Source organism: Oncorhynchus kisutch, linkage group LG19, assembly GCF_002021735.2.
Source record: "Oncorhynchus kisutch isolate 150728-3 linkage group LG19, Okis_V2, whole genome shotgun sequence".
NCBI lineage: Eukaryota > Metazoa > Chordata > Actinopteri > Salmoniformes > Salmonidae > Oncorhynchus > Oncorhynchus kisutch.
This window is the reverse complement of record NC_034192.2, coordinates 51,629,380-51,646,594: the sequence shown is the minus strand read 5'-3', so window position 1 is coordinate 51,646,594 and position 17,215 is coordinate 51,629,380. Positions and strand designations below refer to the sequence as shown.

At 46.8% G+C, this 17,215-nt stretch overlaps 1 protein-coding gene and 1 long non-coding RNA gene across 4 annotated transcripts in view; one reads left to right on the top strand and one right to left on the bottom strand.

Moving 5' to 3' along the window:
• Window positions 1-4,225: 4,225 nt before the first annotated feature.
• On the bottom strand, window positions 4,226-16,875 carry LOC116354990 (uncharacterized). Its single transcript, XR_004204187.1, has 2 exons — window positions 16,457-16,875; window positions 4,226-5,660 (listed from the first exon to the last, which is right to left on the bottom strand). It is a non-coding gene; the product is annotated as an uncharacterized LOC116354990 (long non-coding RNA).
• LOC109864979 (dnaJ homolog subfamily C member 4) overlaps window positions 16,071-17,215 on the top strand; it is a 33,367-nt gene continuing 32,222 nt past the window's right edge. For 2 of the 3 annotated variants that reach the window (XM_020509229.2, XM_031797417.1), the window contains exon 1: window positions 17,056-17,169. The gene's annotated coding sequence lies outside the window, so the exon portion shown is untranslated. Of the gene's footprint in view, window positions 16,225-17,055; window positions 17,170-17,215 lie in introns of those variants that run through there. The other variant, XM_031797418.1, reaches the window with a different exon arrangement.

Here is a 17,215-nt window from a genome sequence, read left to right as displayed (position 1 = left end):
GGGGAAAATGATTTGTAGTGCCCTCTTCACGTCTGTCTTGGTGTGTTTGGACCATGATAGATCGTTGGTGATTTGGACACCAAGGAACTTGAAACTCTCGACCCGCTCCACTACAGCCCCGTTGATGTTAATGGGGGCCTTAATGTTCGGCCCGCCTTTTCCTATAGTCCACGATCAGCTCCTTTGTCTTGCTCACATAGAGGGAGAGGTTGTTGTCCTGGCACCACACTGCCAGTTCTCTGACCTCCTCCCTAAAGTCTGTCTCATCGTTGTCGGTGATCAGGCCTACCACTGTTGTGTTGTCACAAATTTAGTGATGGTGTTTGGAGTGACGTTTGACTACGCAGTCGTGGATGAACAGGGATTACAGGAGGCGACTAAGTACACACCCCTGAGGGGCCCCAGTATTGAGGATGAGGTGTGACAGACGATTTGTTGCCTACCCTGCTGGCACTGGTGGTACTGGGCCGAGGACACGCACAGGAAGCCTGGTGCGGGGAGCTGCCACCGGAGGGCTGGTGCGTGGAGGTGGTACTGGATAGACCGGACCGTGCAGGCACACTGGAGCTCTTGAGCACCGAGCCTGCCCAACCTTACCTGGCTCGATGCCCACTCTAGCCCGGACGATACGAGGAGCTGGTATGTACCGAACCGGGCTATGCACCCGCACTGGAGACAGCGTGCACACCACAGCATAACACGGTGCCTGCCCGGTCTCTCTAGCCCCCCGGTAAGCACAGGAAGTTTGCGCAGGTCTCCTACCTGGCGTAGCCATACTCCCTGTGAGCCCCCCCCCCCCCAAGACATTTTTGGGGCTGACTCTCGGGCTTCCATCCGTGTCGCCGTGCTGCCTCCTCATCCGCTTTCACCGCCTCCAGTTCTTCTTTGGGGCGGCGATATTCTCCAGGCTGTGCCCAGGGTCCCTTTCCGTCCAATATCTCCTCCCAAGTCCAGAAGTCCTGTGATCGCTGCTCCTCCTGCCGCTGCCTGTCACCACGCCGCTTGGTCCTGTTGTGGTGGGTGATTCTGTTACGGTTTTCTTCCGTCGAAAGAGAGTCGGACCAAAATGCAGCGTGGTATTCTTGATACATATTTAATAACGATGAAAAACGAACAATACAAAAACAACAAACGGAACATGAAAACCTATACAGCCTATCTGGTGACAACAAACACAGAGAAAGGAACAATCACCCACGAAACACTCAAAGAATATGGCTGCCTAAATATGGTTCCCAATCAGAGACAACAAACCAATTGAGAACCAAATCAGACAGCCATAGACTATGCTAGAAAACCCCACTAAGCCACAATCCCAAATCCTACGAAAAACCCCAATACTAAAACACACCACAAAATAAACCCATGTCACACCCTGGCCTGACCAAAATAATAAAGAAAACACAGAATACTAAGACCAGGGTTTGACACTGGTCTTTATGTTAGATCTTTTATCCAATCCTATTCAGCCATCATGTGTTGCCAGGGGTCTAAAATCTGCCCCCAGGCCTTCAGAATCAACAGTGCGGGCGCTTGTAGCTTAAAGTGAATGGAAATGAAAATTTAGTGTCAACCAATCAGCTTTAGAGTTGGCTATTGTACGCCTGCTGGCTGGCTCCAGTGTTACACAGGAGCCAGCTAGCAGGCGTAGTGCGTGTACGTCTTTTGATTGGATTACCAATATTGAGAGGCAGGTCTATGCAGAACCTCAGAACTAGGAAATTGAATTTGATAAATGAATTAATTTGCGTACTACTAAGCTGTTTTTTCAACCCACAATGGCGGAAGGAGGAGAAGATATCGATTTGGTCGAGGATATAATTATAACGCCATTCTCAAGACGAACTTTTCAAGAAAATTTAGACATTGTAAGGAGAGGTCGCCCGACACAGACGCTACAAAGCCTGTCACAGGCGGGAAAGGGGTTTGTTCGCCACTTTCAAAGTTCCAACTACGAGCGCTATCAATGGCTCACAGGCTCCGAGAAGCACTGCAAACTGTACTGCGGGAATGCCTATTATTACAATTGAGCGAGAGAGGCGCAGGTTCAGTCAAATCTATGATGACACAGCGCGCATCTCAAGTTCACCCAGGGCACGCAGAGGCCCAGCACAAGGAGACCCTCGCACATACTACCAACAACTCCACAGCAATATTCTGGACAACATTCTTTGCCAGATACGACACAGGTTTCAAGACCACGAAAAATGAATGTTTCTCTCCCTCCTGGACCCCCAGCACTTTCAGAAAAATCCCACAAACAGCCTTCTCCAGCTTAACAGAGAGTCACGGAACACTGTTCGACCTATCCAAGCTAAAAACAGAACTGACTATAATGTATGCTATGACTGATTTTGAAGGGAAAAGTCCCTCTGATCTCCTTGATTTCCTTAAGCAGAAAAATCTGAATGAGGACATGGGGTAACTTTACACATTGGCATGTGACTATCCCTGTGTCCACGGCTTCTGTCGAGCGGCCATTCTCGGCCTTAAAGCGAATCAAAACGTATTCCAGAAATGCTACTGGACAGACTCGGCTTTCAGCATTAGCCTCCATGTCGATAGAAAAGGACTTATTGGTGGAATAGTGTCCAGAGCCATGGCATCATAATGATGGTAATAAGAGGTGGATTAATTCGGGTGGGACTGTGTAGGACCTCACTGAAGGCCCAGGCCCCAGGCCCACGGCACGCCACTGGTTGCCTGTGTCTGCAATTGTTTATATATAGCGTCACGTTCGTTTTGTATAGTTTGTTTAGTGTTTCTTCGTTAATAAATTGAAGAATGTATTCACATCACGCTGCGCCTTGGTCTCCTCCATTCAACGAACGTGACACACAAACAAATATGAGAAAAGTATAATACAATATGCTAAAACAAGATGTAGATTTATCAATAATGGCTGTTGATGCCAAAAGGGCTTTCGAACCTCTTGAATGGCCTTTTCTATTCAAAACTTTGGAAGCAATCAACTTTCCATCTGAAATATGTTATATAAATATCTTAAAACAAAAATATACACTAATTATACATTATCTGATGAAATTGCTTTAGAAAGAGGCACAAGACAGGGATGTCCTCTCTCCCCCATTCTGTTTGCACTGGCAATTGAACCACTTGCAGAAAGAATTAACAGGACCCAAACATAACAGGTCAACAACGTTGAGGAAATTAGTATTGGTAAACAAGAATATAAACAACATTTATTTGCAGACGGATATTATTATTATTATATCTGATATTAAACCCTACTAATATTAAACTCAATGACCCCCTCGTTCAAAAATATTGTTGGAATACTCTAAAATTCCAGGATATAAAATTAACATGGAAAAAAATGAAATAATGGCATTTGGTAATAGGAAAAATAATAACTCATGATCTACAGCAATCCTTTAAGTGGACCACAAAAAATATGAAATACTTAGGATGCTTAACAACTGACAACAAACAACAAATATATAAAGATAACATCATCCCATTACTCAACATAAGAGCAGATCTAATTAAATGGAACAATCTTCCCATAAATCTTACAGGTAGAATAAACCTCTACATATCCCTAAGTCTTAGGTTGGTTTTAACCTTCCAGACTTGTAATTGTATCAACTTGCCACCCAGGGCTTTTATTTTTGAAATATTGTTAAATGCACCAGAGAGGAACAATGGGTGAAGATGTGCATTCTCATCCCCATAATCTTTTCATGTGTCTGTTTTCAAAGGATAAAGCTGAGAACATTAGCAATTTCATAGTTAAGAACATGGAAAAACATGAAACAGATTCTACAAGAACCAATATCACTCCCAAAAAACACTCCCCTATGGAACAATCCTTGGATAGCTTTTCAGAATTCACAGATAAATTGTCCCACATGGAAAACTAAAGGAATAGAAACCGTAAATGACTTGCTAATAGGAAATAAAATGATTTCCATGACTGAAATAAAAAGGTATTTTGGACTGACCGATGTAAACATTTTCAAATACACGCAACTTAAAAGTTTTATATCATGACTCCTGAAATCTTTTGTACATCAGAACAAAGTTGAGAATTATATTTGAGTCAGAAAAGGATACTCATATGATAGGTAAGATATTTATAACCTTGCAGAAAGCTGACTCAAATACTGACAATGTCTTAGAAAAAACGATTGGATCCAAGATCTAAAAATAAGTGAAATTGGCACAAGATGGAGGGAGTGTTGGAACATAATAACTGACAAAATTATAGTTGACAAAAATGTACTCTTAATCCAGTATGAAGTAATGTACAGAATGTATTATACAAGAGACAAAATTCACAAATTCTACAGCATAGTGGCAGAGTCATGTCTTAAGTGTAATGATTCATGTCTTCTGGGAGTGCTATAAAGTCCAAAAGGTATGGGTAGAGTTAGAAAGTTGTCTGTCAGAAATGCTACAATATAAATGTACTTTTAATCCATATACCTGCATATTTCAGACATGGAATATGAGGGTGCTGTGAGATACCCAATGGGGTCGCTGGACCGTACTTTCCTTGTCCATTATTTTGAAAAAATTTGTAAAAACTGGAAATCAAATGACCCTCTTTCATTTAAAGTGGATGACTCAAATGCATTATTGGGCTACAGAGAGAAACAAAATAGTACAATTTGAAGCCATATGGCATAAAATATTAGAAGCCCTGGAGATATTCAAAGGATGAGGAAGGAGAAAAAAAATATTATTTTGAGACGGGCAGGATGGGTGTGGATACAGTGGGAATATGTGGATGGCGGCGGAGCAGAAGTCAGATGTTTTACGTGCCCCCAACCAGTTGTGTTTTTTTGTTTGATTATCTGGCTGGTTATACGATGTACCGGCAGGACAGAACAGTGGCGTCTGGTAAGACAAGGGGTGGTGGACTATGTATTTTTGTAAATAACAGCAGGTGCACTATATCTAAGGAAGTCTCGAGCTATTGCTCGCCTGAGGTTGAGTATATCATGATAAGCTGTAGACCACACTACCTACCGAGAGAGTTCTCATCTGTATTCTTCGTAGCTGTTTACATACCACCTCAGTCAGAGGTTGGCACTAAGATAGCACTGAAAGAGCTGTATTCCGCCATAAGCAAACAAGAAAATGCTCACCCAGAGGCGGCGCTCTTAGTCAAATCAAATCAAATCAAATTTATTTATATAGCCCTTCGTACATCAGCTGATATCTCAAAGTGCTGTACAGAAACCCAGCCTAAAACCCCAAACAGCAAGCAATGCAGGTGGAGAAGCACGGTGGCTAGGAAAAACTCCCTAGAAAGGCCAATACCTAGGAAGAAACCTAGAGAGGAACCAGGCTATGTGGGGTGGCCAGTCCTCTTCTGGCTGTGCCGGGTGGAGATTATAACAGAACATGGTCAAGATGTTCAATGTTCATAAATGACCAGCATGGTCGAATAATAATAAGGCAGAACAGTTGAAACTAGAGCAGCAGCACAGTCAGGTGGAAGTTGAAACTGGAGCAGCAGCATGGCCAGGTAGACTGGGGACAGCAAGGAGTCATCATGTCAGGTAGTCCTGGGGCATGGTCCTAGGGCTCAGGTCAGTTGAAACTGGAACAGCAGCATGGCCAGGTGGACTGGGGACAGCAAGGAGTCATCATGTCAGGTAGTCCTGGGGCATGGTCCTAGGGCTCAGGTCCTCCGAGAGAGAGAAAGAAAGAGAGAAGGAGAGAATTAGAGAACACACACTTAGATTCACACAGGACACCGAATAGGACAGGAGAAGTACTCCAGATATAACAAACTGACCCCAGCCCCCCGACACATAAACTACTGCAGCATAAATACTGGAGGCTGAGACAGGAGGGGTCAGGAGACACTGTAGCCTTAGACTTTAATGCAGGGAAACTTAAATCAGTTTTACCAAATTTCTATCAGCATGTTAAATGTGCAACCAGAGGGAAAAGATCTCCACACACAGAGACGCATACAAAGCTCTCCCTCGCACTCCATTTGGCAAATCTGACCATTCCTGCTTACAAGCAAAAATTAAAGCAGGAAGCACCAGTGTCTAGATCAATAGAAAAATGGTCAGATAAAGCAGATGCTAAGCTACAGGATTGTTTTGCTAGCACAGCCTGGAATATGTTCCGGGATTCCTCCAATGGCATTGAAGAGTACACCACATCTATCATTGGCTTCATCAATAAGTTAATCGATGACGTCGTCCTCACAGTGACTCTGCATACATACCCCAACCAGAAGCCATGGATTACAGGCAGAATCCGCACTGAGCTAAAGGCTAGAGCTGCTGCTTTCAAGGAAGCTTATAAGAAATCCCGCTATGCCCTCCGACAAACCATCAAACAGGCAAAGCGTCAATACAGGACTAAGATCAAGTCGTACTACACCGGATCTGACACTCGTCGGATGTTGCAGGGTTTGCAAACCATTACAGACTACAAAGGGAAGCACAGCCGAGAGCTGCCCAGTAACACGAGCCTACCAGACGAGCTAAACTACTTCTATGCTCGCTTCGAGGCAAATAACACTGACACATGCATGAGAGCACCAGCTGTACCGGAAGACTGTGTGATCATGCTCTCCGCAGCCGATATGAGTAAGACCTTTAGACAGGTCAACATTCACAAGGCTGCAGGGCAAGACAGATTACCGGGACGTGTCCTGCGAGCATGCACTGACCGACTAGCAAGTGTCTTCACTGACATATTCATCTCCCTGTCCGAGTCTGTACTACCAACATGTTTTAAGCAGACCACCATAGTACCTGTGCCCAAGAACCCTAAGGTAACCTGCCTAAATGACAACCGACCCGTAGTACTCATGACTGTAGCCATGAAGTGCTTTGAAAGGTTGGTCATGGCTCACATCAACACCATCATCTCAGAAACCCTAGACCTACTCCAATTCGCATACCGCCCAACAGATCCACAGATGATGCAATCTCTATTGCACTCCACACTGCCGTTTCCCACCTGGAGAAAAGGAACACCTATGTGAGAATGCTATTCGTTGACTACAGCTCAGCGTTCAACACCATAGTGCCCTCAAAGCTCATCAGTAAGCTAAGGACCCTGGGACTAAACACCTCCATCTACAACTGGATCCTGGACTTCCTGACGGGTCACCCCCAGGTGGTGAGGGTAGGTAACAACACATCCGCCACACTGATCCTCAACACAGGAGCCCTTCAGTGGTGCATGCTCAGCCCTCTCCTGTACTCCCTGTTCACTCATGACTGCACGGCCAGGCACGACTCCAACACCATCATTAAGTTTGCCGATGATACAACAGCAGTAAGCCTGATCACCGACAACAACGAGACGGCCTATAGGGAGGAGGTCAGAGACCTGGCCGTGTGATGCCAAGACAACAACCTCTCCCTCAACGTGATCAAGACAAAGGAGATGATTGTGAACTACAGGAAAAAGAGGACTGAGTGCGTCCCCATTCTCATCGACAGGGCTGCAGTGGAGCAGGTTGAGAGCTTCAAGTTCCTTGGTGTCCACATCACCAACAAACTAACATGGTTCAAGCACACCAAGACAGTCGTGAAGTGGGCATGACAAAACCTATTCTCCCTATTCTCCCTCGGGAGATTGAAAAGATTTGGGTCCTCAGATCCTCAAAAGGTTCTACAGCTGCACCATGGAGAGCACTGCCTGTTATGGCAACTGCTCGGCCTCCGACGGCAAGGCACTACAGAGGGCAGTGCGAACGGTCCAGTACATGACTGGGGCCAAGCTTCCTGCCATCCAGGACCTCTATACCAGGCTGTGTCAGAGGAAGGCCCTAAAAATTGTCAAAGACTCCAGCCACCCTAGTCATATACTGTTCTCTCTGCTACCGCCCGGCAAGCGGTACCGGAGCGCCAAGTCTAGGTCCAAGAGGCTTCTAAACAAATCAAATCCAATCAAAGTTCATTTGTCACATGCGCCGAATACAACAGGTGTAGACCTTACAGTGAAATGCTTACTTACAGGCTCTAACCAATGGTGTGGAAAAAAAGGTGTGTGTGTGTGTGTAGGTAAGTAAAGAAATAAAAACAACAGTATAAAGACATTTGAAAAAAGAGTAGCAAGGCTATATACAGACACCTGTTAGTCAGGCTTATTGAGGTAGTATGTGCATGTAGGTATCGTTAAAGTGACTATGCATATATGATGAACAGAGAGTATCAGAAGCGTAAAAAGTGGGGTTGGCGGGTGGTGGGACACAATAGCCCGCACTGGTTGGTCGGGCCAATTTAGGAAGTATGTACATGAATGTATAGTTAAAGTGACTATGCATATAAGATAAACAACTTCTATCCCCAAACCATAAGACTCCTGAACATCTAGTCAAATGGCTACCCAGACTATTTGCATGGCCTCCCTCCCCTCTCCACACCACTGCCACTCTCTGTTGTCATCTATGCATTGTCACTTTAATAGCTATCTACATGTACATACTACCTCAACTATCCGGTGCCTCTGCACATTGACTTTGTACTGGCAACCCCCTGTATATATTGTTATTTTTTACTGCTGCTCTTTGATTACTTGTTACTTTTATCTCTTATTCTTATCCATATTTTTTTTAAATAAACTGCACATTTGGTTAGGGGCTCATAAGTAAGCATTTCACTGTAAGGTCTACTACACCTGTTGTATTCAGCACAACATTTGATTTGTTCTGAGCAAGTGTGATGTCATCAATGTTTGTAGAAATTAATTTACGTAAATATTAAGTTGTCTATTGTCTTTGTTTAAGTATGTTTTTTTAAGAAAACTCAAATAAAATTGTACAAAAAAAGGAGGTTGATGCAAGCCACCACTGACATATTTTCGCTTCTGACCAGCACAAGCCAGCCTGACAAAAACAGGGGGAAGTGCCTGAGTGCCAGATACTTGGGGTAATTGACATCAGTGTCCCTACCCCCTGAATCGAGTTACCATTGTACAGCAAACCCCACCCTCCGTGGGGATAGAAACGTGTGATAAGCGAGTGAGTCTAGCTAAAGACTCAGAAACAGAATGCGCTGAGATGGAGTCAGACAGCTTTTTTTCTGGTTTCTTATGAAACCTAGAGACTAAAAACGGGACAGTAGCATGGTTGTGTGCAACACTGCTTTCCCCTTGACTCCCCCGCCACCAGCCAATCGCTGTAATAGCATTCTGAATTTGTAGACTCCGAGGTGCTTGTAGGCCTAGAATGGGACGCAAAGTCCCGTCCCTTTTCGTAACCAGGAATATCAGCTGTACCAGCAGTCCTGGATCTTTGACATAGCAACCACTCGGACTGCTTGCTTCTGGAAAAAGGAGGACATTTCCTCCCTCAAAACGAGCACTGAGGCCTCGGGAACTGTAGATGTGATGAAGCTGTAGTAGCCTCACTCGGTTTAGGTGGTAAGATGTGTTCCGGTAACCAGCTGGCACCCAGCGCTGGGCTGCACACATAAAAAATAGCACACATTAAAAATAGACACAGGGAACTTATCATGGAGGTTAACCTACCGACCAGTCATAGGTACTGGCGACAAAGCACTTTGTAAAATAGCTGGGAATGGGACAGACAGCTCTGAAAAACTGACACCTTCGGTTGTAACAGAAAGGGCCGATTTGTGAATTAATCTAATTCCCAGGGACGAAAAGTGTTAAACTGGAGACAGACGGCTCATTCGGAGGTTAATATGAACCATAGAGACTGCGTGTGGGATAATAGCGAGGGCATGTCCAACCCTGCTCGTTCCCTCAAATCCACTACCAACAACTAATCGCCTATGGAGCCCATAACCTGTACCATTAGACACTTCATAGGGACTAGTGAGCTACAGGCAGGAATTAGCAATGAATTCCAGTAATAAGCCATTTATGTGAGAAGAGTTCATGTTGATTGGGGCACTGTTCACTCAGACCCGTGTCAAGGACCCTCGCTCCGGGAGTCACCCCAGCCAAGTACTGGGGGGGGGGGGCTGCTTCTTCATCAGAGGTGCACTCAAACCCTGTTTCCTTCACTCCCCCCAACTCCAGGAACTGAAAATAAGAATGGCGTTGCCATAAAGCCAGGTGAAAGCTAGCAGGTTTCACTCCCGGAAGTTAAGCATGCTAGCTAGCCTCTTTGGCCACAGCATGTTCCGTTTAGAATAACCAAGCGACTTAATACAACGTATACTCGACAAGACAGCTACCCAAGCAACTCCACCATGGGGAGGCAGGAATAGCTATTAATAGCTAGCTTGCCTATGTGAGTTATCCAGCCTGGTTAGCACGCTATGCAGTACTCAACGATCTCAGTGATCAATGCCTCATTGCCTGCGTCCGTAATGGGTCTGCGGTAAAACGACCACCCCTCATCACTGTCAAACGCTCCCTAAAACACTTCAGCGAGCAGGCCTTTCTGATCGGCCTGCCTCGGGTATCCTGGAAGGATATTGACCTCATTCCGTCAGTAAAGAATGCCTGGTTATTCTTTAAAAGTGCTTTCCTCACCATCTTAAATAAGCATGCCCCGTTCAAAAAATGTATAACCGGGAACAGATATAGCCCTTGGTTCACTCCAGACTTGACTGCCCTTGACCAGCACAAAAATCCTGTGGCGTACTGCATTAGCATCGAATAGCCCCCGTGATATGCAACTTTTCAGGGAACCAATATACACAGGCAGTTAGGAAAGCAAAGGCTAGCTTTTTCAAACAGAAATTTGCATCCTGTAGCACAAACTCCAAAAACTTCTGGGACACTGTAAAGTCCATGGAGAATAAGAGCACCTCCTCCCAGCAGCCCACTGCACTGAGGCTAGGAATCACTGTCACCACCAATACATTCACGATAATTGAGAATTTCAATAAGCATTTTTCTACGGCTGGCCATGCTTTCCACCTGGCTACCCCTACCCCGGTCAACAGCCCTGCACCCCCAACAGCAACTTTCCCAAGCCTCCCCATTTCTCCTTCACCCAAATCCAGATAGCTGATGTTCTGAAAGAGCTACAAAATCTGGACCCCTACAAATCAGCCGGGCAAGACAATCTGGACCCTCTCTTTCTAAAATTATCCACTGCAATTGTTGCAACCCCTATTATTAACCTGTTCAACCTCTCTTTCGTATCGTCTGAGATCCCCAAAGATTGGAAAGCTGCTGCGGTGATCCCCCTCTTCAAAGGGGGGCACACTCTTGACCCAAACTGCTACAGACCTATATCTATCCTACCCTGCCTTTCTAAGGTCGTTGAAAGCCAAGTTAACAAACAGATCACCGACCATTTCGAATCCCACCGTACCTTCTGGCAGTCTCTATGGGGGTGCCACAGGGTTCAATTCTCAGGCCGACTCTTTTCTCTGTATACATCAATGATGTCGCTCTTGCTGCTGGTGATTCTCTGATCCAGACGACACCATTCTGCATACTTCTGGCCCTGTGTTATCTAACCTCCAGACGAGCTTCAATGCCATACAACACTCCTTCCGTGGCCTCCAATTGCTCATAAATGCAAGTAAAACTAAATACATGCTCTTCAACCGATCACTGCCCGCACCTGCCCACTCGTCTAGCATCACTACTCTGGACGGTTCTGACTTAGAATATGTGGACTTCTACAAATACCTAGGTGTCTGGTTAGACTGTAAACTCTCCTTCCAGACTCACTTTAAGCATCTCTAATCCAAAATTAAATCTAGAATCGGCTTCCTATTTTGCAACAAAGCATCCTTCACTCATGCTGCAAAACATACCCTCGTAAAACTGACTATCCTACCGATCCTTGACTTCGGCGATGTCATTTACAAAATAGCCTCCAATACCCTACTCAGCAAATTGGATGCAGTCTATCACAGTGCCATCCGTTTTGTCACCAAAGCCCCATATACTACCCAACACTGCGACCTTTATGCTCTCGTTGGCTGGCCCTCGCTTCATATTCGTCGCCAAACTCACTGGCTCCAAGCCATCTGTAAGTCTAGGCTAGGAAAAGCCCCGCCTTATCTCAGCTCACTGGTCACCATAGCAGCACCCACCCGTAGCACGCGCACCAGCAGGTATATTTCACTGGTCACCCCCAATTCCTCATTTGGCCGCCTTTCCTTCCAGTTCTCTGCTGCCAATGACTGGAGCGAATTGTAAAAAACACTGAAGCTGGAGACTCATATGTCCCTCACTAACTTTAAACACCAGCTGTCAGAGCAGCTCACAGATCATTGCACCTGTACATAGCCCATCTGTAAATAGTCCAAATAACTCTGTGTTTTTCTTTGTGTCGCACTGCTTTGCTTTATCTTGGCCAGGTTGCATTCCACGTAAAACCGAATCACCAAGTTGGGACCGGACCCTTCATCAAAAAGTCTGGGAAGAGAGGCATGTGGTGCTTGACCGAGGCAGACAAAGGCGGTGGGGGGGTACCCACCGAATCTGACCGCCCTCTCTCTTCTAGTAGCCTCCCGTAACTGGCAACAGTGAGCAGTCACCGCATACCCCATAGCCAGGCAGACAAGACATTTGCTCTGACCATGGTCCCAACCGAGGTACTGGAAAGTTGCCATCTGAAATTCCTAGCTTTCCCAAGATTGCTACATGTCTTTCCAGGGAGTGTGTATGTAGTACGTGGCAATATGCACACGGACTGGTTCAAGGGAGGGCAGTTTCAACGCACTCCAAACTAAGAGAAACTACATATAGATTGTGAGTATCTTTCAGAGAAATGCTATAACCACATGACTGGAGGCATGATCTCGTCCCCAAACCCGGCTTAGTGTCACGGCCGTCCTCCTCTTCATCTGAAGAGGAGAGGCGAGAAGGATCGGACCAAAATGCGGCGTCGTAAGTGTCCATGGTAAATCTTTAATACCGAAAGTACTGACACTGTATACAAAACAATAAACAAATGACGACCGTGAAGCTACAACATAGACAATCACCCACAAACAAACAGTGCAACCCAGGCTACCTAAGTATGATTCTCAATCAGAGACAACTAATGACACCTGCCTCTGATTGAGAACCATACTAGGCCGAAACATAGAAATACCCAAATCATAGAAAAACAAACATAGACTGCCCACCCAACTCACGCCCTGACCATACTAAATAAATACAAAACAAAGGAAATAAAGGTCAGAACGTGACAGTACCCCCCCCCCCAAAGATGCGGACTCCGGCCGTAAAACCTTGACCTATAGGGGAGGGTCTGGGTGGGCGTCTGTCCGCGGTGGCGGCTCTGGCGCGGGACGCGGACCCCACTTAACCATTGTCTTTGTCCGCCTTATTGTCCGCCTCCATGGCTTTCTAACCATGACCACCCCTCTCAATGACCCCACTGGACAGAGGGGCGGAAGCTCTGGACAGAGGGGCGGAAGCTCTGGACAGAGGGGCGGAAGCTCTGGCGCCTCTGGGCTGAGGGGATCTGGCGCCTCAGACTCCGGCAGCAGCGCCGGACAGGCGGGAGACTCCGGCAGCAGCGCCGGACAGGCGGGAGACTCCGGCAGCAGCGCCGGACAGGCGGGAGGCTCCGGACAGGCGGGAGGCTCCGGCAGCAGCGCCGGACAGGCGGGAGACTCCGGCAGCGGCGCCGGACAGGCGGGAGGCTCCGGCAGCGGCGCCGGACAGGCGGGAGGCTCCGGCAGCGGCGCCGGACAGGCGGGAGGCTCCGGCAGCGGCGCCGGACAGGCGGGAGGCTCCGGCAGGGGAGGCTCCGGCAGCGGCGCCGGACAGGCGGGAGGCTCCGGCAGCGGCGCCGGACAGGCGGGAGGCTCCGGCAGCGGCGCCGGACAGGCGGGAGGCTCCGGCAGTGGCGCCGGACAGGCGGGAGACTCCGGCAGCGGCGCCGGACAGGCGGGACCACCTGCAGGGAGGAGACGGACAGACAGCCTGGTGCGTGGGGCTGCCACAGGAACCACCAGGCTGGGGAGACCTTCAGGAGGCTTGGTGTTAGGAGGCACCTGAAGGACCGGGCTGTGGGGGAGCACTGGAGCTCTGGTGCGCAACCTTGGCACCACTTCCCCAGGCTGGACAACTACTCTAGCCCGGACCCTCCAGAGTGCAGGCACAGGTTGAACCGGGCTGTGGGTAAGCACGGGAGATCTAGTGCTTACTACACGCACCTCTCCCTTAGGCTCCACTCCCACATTCGCCCGGCACGAGCGGAGCGCAGGCAGAGGACGCACTGCACCCTCCCAGCGCCCCGGAGACACAGCACACAGAGCCGGCGCAGGATAACCTGGACCAAAACTGCGTACCGGCGACCAGACCCGCTGAGCAGGCACCATACGCCCTGGCTCGATGCCCACACTCTCACGGCACTTTCGGGGGGCTGCCCTATAGCGCACCGGGCTATGGGCACGCACTGGCGACACCGTGCGCTTAACCGCATAACACGGTGCCTGACCAGTAATGCGCTGCTTATAATAAGCACGAGGAGTGAGCTCAGGTCTGCTACCTGGCTTACTACCACACCTCGTCTGCCCCCCCCCAAAACATTTTTGGGGCTGCCTCTCGTACCTGTCGCACTGCCGTGCTGCCTCCTCATATCGCCGCCGCTCAGCTTTCGCTGCCTCCAGCTCTGCTTTGGGGCGGCGATATTCCCCAGCCTGTGCCCAGGGTCCTTTCCCGTCTAGAATCTCCTCCCATGTCCAGGAGTCCTGTGATGCTGGCCGCTGTTTTTGCTGTTGCTGCTGCTGTCGTCGCTGCTGTTTACCACGCCGCTTGGTCCTTGGTTGGTGGGTGATTCTGTCACGGCCGTCCTCCTCTTCATCTGAAGAGGAGAGGCGAGAAGGATCGGACCAAAATGCGGCGTCGTAAGTGTCCATGGTAAATCTTTAATACCGAAAGTACTGACACTGTATACAAAACAATAAACAAATGACGACCGTGAAGCTACAACATAGACAATCACCCACAAACAAACAGTGCAACCCAGGCTACCTAAGTATGATTCTCAATCAGAGACAACTAATGACACCTGCCTCTGATTGAGAACCATACTAGGCCGAAACATAGAAATACCCAAATCATAGAAAAACAAACATAGACTGCCCACCCAACTCACGCCCTGACCATACTAAATAAATACAAAACAAAGGAAATAAAGGTCAGAACGTGACACTTAGCCATCGTCGTCTCGCTTGTTTTCTTAGTCCTTTTACTAATTACAACAGTAAATTGAAGAATAACAAATGGTTTGAGGTTAGAAAATTAGGAGAACAAGTACAACCTTCAGCACACAATGTCCAGGGGGTGAGCACGCTCTACCACTAGGGGAAAGTTTTGTTGGCGCAACGTAACACAGTCTTGTTTTCCAATTGTTTGCTTAATAGTGTGAATCATTCTTGTTCACACCGAGGTGAAGAGCGGAATAATTGAAGGAATAAATCCCAGCCTCACATTTTTCACTTGTGGAAGGTGGGGCTTCCAGCGAGGCACTGATTTCATCGGGCTCGTCAGGCGTGATTGTAGATCCTTCAACCAAAGTCGCAGGAGTACCGAAGTTGACTGACTGAAATGTGATGCTTTTTATGGCATTCCGATTCCGAAGTGACTTTTTCATAGCAGGTTAGGAGACTAATGTTAGGAAAATGGTTAGCGAAAATGCTCTCCCAACCTGCTACAAAAATCACGTTTCAAAGTGTTGTGGAAACAGTGTGTCCCATGCAGGAAAAGTATTTGAATTAATTTTCGGGCTGAATCGGTTTATAAAATGTTCCCGAAATTACAAGAGTCCAATATTGGGAGAAAACTGTAGCTAAGGAGCTGCTTTAAACTGAATAGCTAGTAAACTGGCTTGGTAGTAGCCCTTCATCATGACTCTCAGTTCCATTAGATTTCACATACAGTGCATTCAGAAAGTATTCAGACCCCTTGACCTTTTCCACATGTTGATAAGTTACAGGCTCATTCTAAAATGGATTACATTAAAAATGTTCTTCATCAATCTACAATGTGAGTATTCAGACCCTTTGCTATGAGACTTGAAATTGAGCTCAGGTACATCCTGTTTCCATTGATCATCCTTGAGATGTTTCTACAACTTGATTGGATTCCACCTGTGGTAAATTAAATTGCTTGGACATGATTTGGAAAGGCACACACCTGTCTATATAAGGTCCCACAGTTGACAGTGCATGTCAGATCAAAAACCAAGCCATGAGGTCGAAGGAATTGTCAGTGGAGCTCTGGGACAGGATTGTGTGAGGCAAAGATCTGGGGAAGGGTACCAAAAAAACAACTGCAGCTTTGAAGATCCCGAAGAACAAAGTGGCCTGATCATTCTTAAATGTAAGAATTTTGGAAACACCAAGACTCGCCAAACTGATTGATCGGGAGAGAACGGTCTTGTTCAGGGAAGTGACCAAGAACCCGATGGTCACTCTGACAGAGCTCCAGAGTTCCTCTATGGAGATGTTAAATCAGTTTCTCGTCAATATTCGTGTAACTGTTTGAAATAAACAACACCTTGTCCTGACAAGGTAACGTACACAAAAATAGATCTAGTTATAAAGATGCTTACCACATACGGTTCCCTCCACCGCTCTAGCATAAACAAGTAAAGTCAAGCCTGAATAACGAACATGTTTCGTTACAATTTCTGGAGTCGGCGCTGACTGAACTAAAGCCTCGAGCGTTTGGTAAAGTCATAAACATGTCAAAAACAGTCGGTGAGAGACACAAATGTGTGGTCTCAAGTTTCAACAAAAGTAAGTCCAGGAAGTGGTTTTGGGGATAGAGGGTCATAACAATCAGGTCAGCCTCGCCCACTCTCACAGCAGAGTTGTGTTCAGTTCGCTTGAACATTTACTACGTTGCGTAACAGTTTGTACTGAACAACACGTTTCCCCAATATGTTATTGAAAAGACTTTTGATTTAATGTAGATAATTGCTGTTAGCAAGAAAAAACAATCCACTTGATGCATCTCTTGTCGAGAATGGAAAGGCATGAAAGGGGTAACCTTCAAAATAAAAAACGTTTATGGTCGTGCTCAGTATGGAAAAAACGTTTAGAAAGGGAATGAAACTGGGCACTATCGTCCTGAATTTGTCAAATAGGAACACATGTGTTTTCCGTTGTAAAACATTTTTCCTACAGCGTCCCCTACTGAAAACTACCCTACCCAGACAACAATGTTGCAGACAGCAGCACTGCACTCTGTAAAAGACACTTATGTAACAACCCGTTCCCATTATTTTTTTTGGTTATGAAACGAAGAAAATGTCGTTTTTTGGTACGTCTGTGCTTCTTTACCCTTGATTCTGTCTTTTGTTAAAATA